Source organism: Magnolia sinica, chromosome 2, assembly GCF_029962835.1.
Source record: "Magnolia sinica isolate HGM2019 chromosome 2, MsV1, whole genome shotgun sequence".
Lineage (NCBI taxonomy): Eukaryota > Viridiplantae > Streptophyta > Magnoliopsida > Magnoliales > Magnoliaceae > Magnolia > Magnolia sinica.
In genome coordinates, this window is record NC_080574.1 from 105105066 (window position 1) to 105110474 (window position 5409).

General features: G+C 37.1%; 1 long non-coding RNA gene across 1 annotated transcript; it reads right to left on the reverse strand.

Annotated features, from left to right (window-relative positions):
* Window positions 1-1165: 1165 nt before the first annotated feature.
* On the reverse strand, window positions 1166-4447 carry LOC131237341 (uncharacterized). The gene is made up of 3 exons (XR_009167185.1): window positions 4311-4447; window positions 2706-2819; window positions 1166-1512 (listed from the first exon to the last, which is right to left on the reverse strand). It is a non-coding gene; the product is annotated as an uncharacterized LOC131237341 (long non-coding RNA).
* Window positions 4448-5409: the final 962 nt, after the last annotated feature.

Sequence of the window (5409 nt, forward strand, 5' to 3'; positions counted from 1 at the left end):
AAGTTACTTTATTTTCATTTACATTTGCAAATACATTCATCATCCATCCAACTATTAACAACATTTACAAAAGATAAAAGATATCCAGCCAATTCTTTATACAGTAAACTATGGATTCTGAAATAGTTTAGAAATTAAACTGGTTTATTTGGCACAAAAAAGTATTATCTACACAACTACACTTACCAAAATTGAAGAGTTTTTTTTTTTTTTTAAAGAAGTAGAGCACTTGGTAAGGGGAGCAATGACTCACAAATGGATCAAGGGCTGCATCAAAACGATTATTGAATCCTGACTCAGCCCAATAATAAATTTCTGCATAGACAGTAAAGAATCGAGTGTTAATCTTGAAGCCACATGAAGCCTGAAATTTCCTCAATGGTTATATTTAACAATAAAATAATGCAAACCATCCACACTCAAAAGAAGGAAAAAAAAAAAAAAAAACTAATTTTGCTGAATTTTATGAATTGACACCATTCATTCCAAAAATTACTTGAAAATAGAAAGTTACAAAAAATGAAAATGAGATGCAAAAAATTGAACTAAGGCATGCATGTGTAGATTTAAAGATTCTACATGTATTCCAACCATCCACGCTCAAAAGAAAATAGAAGAAAAATCTGACACTATTCATTACAATTGACACTATCCATGTATTTTATGAATTTTAGTAAAGTGCTTGGAAATGTCCCACTTCAAGCACTTGAAAACAGGAATGCTAGAAAATTCAAATGTTATCAGCTCAGACAGTAGGGCCCATCAGATCAATGCCTGGAACCCACCGTTGATTACTCTGCTTTGACCACCTTAGACTTGGGCATCGGGCAATCTTTTTCCAGTTGCCTGGAGCTGGGACTTGGATTGTGGAATTTCTCCCAGATATCAAAGATCCTCTCTCTGTATGGAGGCTCTTATCCATGCCTTCGATGGATGTTTCTTGGCATCCTGTCTTTGCATTTTAATATAATCTATAGCCATGATATATATATATATATATATATATATATATATATATATATATATATATAAAAAAAACAGCAAATGCTCAATGAGCAGCTGCCAAATAGACATCAAACCTGCTGGGCATCGGCTAATGCATAGCCACCTGGCAAAGTTTGTTGTACTTAAAATCTTCTCATTTTCCTACAGTCGTAAGAAATGATGAGCTAATTTGCTGCAGATCCTTTCATAGATGTCAATAACATGACCCATCCAATCATATCACAATGCTAAAGTTTTAAATTAATAGCCAAAGCAAATAGGTCCTCATAGCTCGAGCAACTTTCGACTGAAATTCGACCATGAAACTAGAAAAAAAAAAAAAAGGAACAATCAACTCAATTGGTCGATAGATACATTACCAATGCCTCCCGAAAATCTACAGCCTGTTGTGAAGGGCACAGTTTACAGTTCAAACTCTACAAATCACATCTACACCAGTGACAACTCTCCAGAAGGAATTGACCTCTTTACCAGCTTAGCCCAAGCTTCATTCGTCTCTGCAATGACCTTCAGCGCATAGTCTTGCACATCAAGGGAAGACCCTTAGAGTAGGAAGGTTGATAAAACATTAATGCTGGTATCAACGAATAAAAAGTTTGAGGCTGGAAATAAAAAGCCACAACTAACATAGAGATAGCTATGAAATACCAACCCATGGGTGCCATGATAAATTCATGTGCAAGTCAGCTTATACTGCTATACACCTATATGCTTTTTTTTTTTTTACAACACACACACACACGCATGTATATGCTTGCTAGCAGGCAACATTTCATATTTGCATAGGTTTTATAAATCAAATGATTTTATTCTTGAAATTTCAAAGATCAGGTGTAAAATCCAGATCGTGCTCCTTAAAAACTAGGACCATCAACTTCATTATCATCAGTATCATGTAGCCTTGTCTCAGCTATTTGAGATCGACTTTACGAATCCTCTTCAGCTGATCATCCTATTTATAACAAGATTATCGAGATAACTAAAAATAATGATGAATATCAGTGATCCAGTAGTCCTCACACAACTTTTATTGGCAATGGCCAATTGCACGTGCCTTCTTGTGGACAAGTTCACACCGTGACAATGGCAGACGTGTACAAGATCTGAAATAGTCATCTGGTGGGCAGTGGCTCCCATCATATGAGCCATCAAACAAAAATTAGACTAGCTAGATGATCCTACATGCTCGATTTCAGGAAAACAAAATCAGCATCACAGATTTTTGGGTCCAGCTCAATTCAAGAAGTTAGGATCATCTGACCAGCCTTATTTTTCAGCCTTGACTATGTATGGTGGTTGATTTGATGCACGGTCTGGATCTTGCATGTCTGCCATATGTCACAATGGGAATTCATACAGGGTGCATTATTAGCATTTGCCTAATCCCAACACAACTTAAGCTTTGTAGTCTCCAAGTGATAGTCATTGAGATAATACTAGACTAGACAATGAACAAATCAGCTTGAGAGTTGCAAACTCCATTGCAGCTAGAGAGGAAGATGTGAAATGTGTACAAATTAGGCCTAGCAATGGGTTGGGCCAATGCTTGGATCTTGAACTGGTCATGCTGGGCCTTCGGGCCATCCCTATTCAAATTTTTTATTTTTCTGAGCCCAGGCCTAGCCCATTGCCATCCTTAGTGTGAATCAGACAAACAATGACTTCCCAAATATTGAAAAGGTCGAAAGCTACAATAGAACCAAAAGTAGATATACCTTGTTGGCCGCCTTGTTGCCAAGACCAAATTTATTAGCAGGCTTTCCATTTGGAATCTTGTAATCTCTAAACTAGTCCCAAATTGCAGTGAGAGTTCCCTACATCAAAGCAAACTAATAGCTAAAACCAAGGGCCAAAGGATAATTCGAAGTTGTGAATGAAAATGACCATTGAATGTATCTCATCTACTTTGAACAAAGTTTTTCATGGTTCAAATCACATCATAAGAAATAAGCAGCAGTCTCCAGACATGTATCAGCAAACTCCAAAATGAAACATGTTAGCGTGTATTAGATGATACATTCGATGTGAATACTGATTTAGTGCATCACTCAAGATGACAAATGATAATATAAAGCTGAATCCTCATTTCATCATATGATGGTGGCATCAGTACAATTTCTACATAGCAGGAAAGCTGAAAAAATCATATGAGAGGAAAATGAAGTCAACATTCATTGAAATAAAATATCTATCCATATAATCAAAGTGAAGGAGTCTTATGCATTAGCGCACAATGATTAAACATTTGCAAATATGATATATGGATTATGCCACTTCAATCTCTGTCCTCAAAAATTAAAAAGCACTAATGATGCAGGACCATCTGACCATCCAACAGGAGACCCGGAGTGGTCTCACTGCTATCAGATTGCTTATTGCAGGACAATCTGACCATCCAAGACAGCATGGCCTGTAAAAAGATAGCATGTCCTAGGCAGCTTGTGCCAACACAACTTTGCTTGCATCCAAACGGCCCCTCAGGAGCGAGATGTTCCAATCATCTAGGGGTGAGATTCCTCTAGATGCCTTTGTTTGTGGTAAAAATCTTAAAGCATCCATCCCTTTCATACATTTCCATTTCTTTTCCTGTGTTCCATACTAAATTGCATCCTACTTATGGTATTGCTGAGATACTAAGCTGTTTAAAGTGTGCATTTGCTGCTGCAAGTGTTGGCAACTTGAATATGTGGACACATGTGCGTTGGGAAAAGGCTTATTAGATGATGATGATGCACGTAACTTAATTGTTTTAAACCTGAGATAGATCTGGTCTGCAAATTCCAGATTTGTTTCCACATAAACAACAATGACTTTCAAAACAATGTGCCTCTTAACCTAATCAGAACCATGCTCCTTAACTAATGAAATAATATGAAGCAGACTGACATGTTCCACCAACTGCGTAAGAACATCTGGAAGAGTTGTAGAGCCTGCCCGTTAGATGTACCCAGTATGAGAATGGGATAAAATAAGACGAGGACATCTGCATTTCGCAGAAGCAGAGCCCATGTATTCCACAAAATTGACATGATAAGATGGGCTAAACACCCCAATCCTCAAAATCTGCTCCATAAGAATGCGATGATAAAGCGCTGGGTCCAATCTCAATCATTTCTCATCTGTCGGTAGACAAGCTCCCGTCCACATTTGGCAGACATCCCATGTAGGCTATGCTCACAGATATCTAGAAATGATTACAAATCCAATATCGTCTCCAAAATCCAGAAAGGACACAGCATTATAACTAATCCAACATCTATAAAATACCTACTATCAGAGGAGAAAATAATGATAGTATTTCATACCGGAAAATGTTTCTCAACATCGACAACATCGTTCACGAGCGAAGCTCTCGGATCATCCAACGATATTGCAACTATTTTCCAATCAAGCTCCCCCTCATCAATCATAGCCAAAGCTGCTAGGGGCTTGACCTTGAGACATTCAAACGAAAAAAGAACTTGAGAAAACCAAAAAATTCAGAAGAAAGAAAATGCAAAAACCGTGGAAAAATCAAATGGCGTATATGAAACCCTAAAAATCGCTACTCCAGGAAATTTACACCAAAATGCAGAGATTTTCTTCTATTATGATAAATCATAGAAAGAAAAAGAGGAGGAAATTGAAACGAGGTACCTGAAAATCTCTCGATCGCAAATTCCTGGCAGCGTAAATGAATGTCGAAAGAGGAACTCCAGCGACTTTGGTTTGAATGAAGACGCGGCTTCCTCTACTTGAAAAAAGGATTCGGAAATCCTCTTCTAAAATTAGATGTAACTATCAAATCCGACAATTGTGAGTTTTCCATCATTTATAAAATAAACTATATTAAAAGTCATACATATAATGGACCATTTACGGATGATTAAGATAGTCTTATGTAGGAAAAAAGTATAAATATTAGCCATTTACAACTAGACTCATTATTTAGATGGTCTAGATAACACCGTCTCATTGCCACTATTGTTATGAATGAGTCACCACTATTTTACATCAAATACAAAACTTGCACATTGTCACGTTACAAAAAAAAAATATCCGGTTGAGCTTTGGATTTGGTAGGCTCTATGGGCCCACCATAATGTATATGTTTTATCCCCACCGTCCATCCATTTCTTAATGTCATTTTAGGGTTGATCCCTAAAAATGAGCTTGATATAAATCTCAGGTGGACCACACCACAGGAAAACAATAGTGATTGGATATCCATCATTAAAATCCTCCTAAGGCCCACTGTACTGTTTATTTGACATCCAATCTGTTTATTAGGTCATACAGGCCTAGCTGAAGGGGAAAAACAAAAATCATCTCGATCCAAAACTTTTATGGCCCCCAAAATGTTTTTAATGGTTGACTCTCATTCAACACTGTTTCCTGTAATGTGGTCCATTTCAGATTGGGATA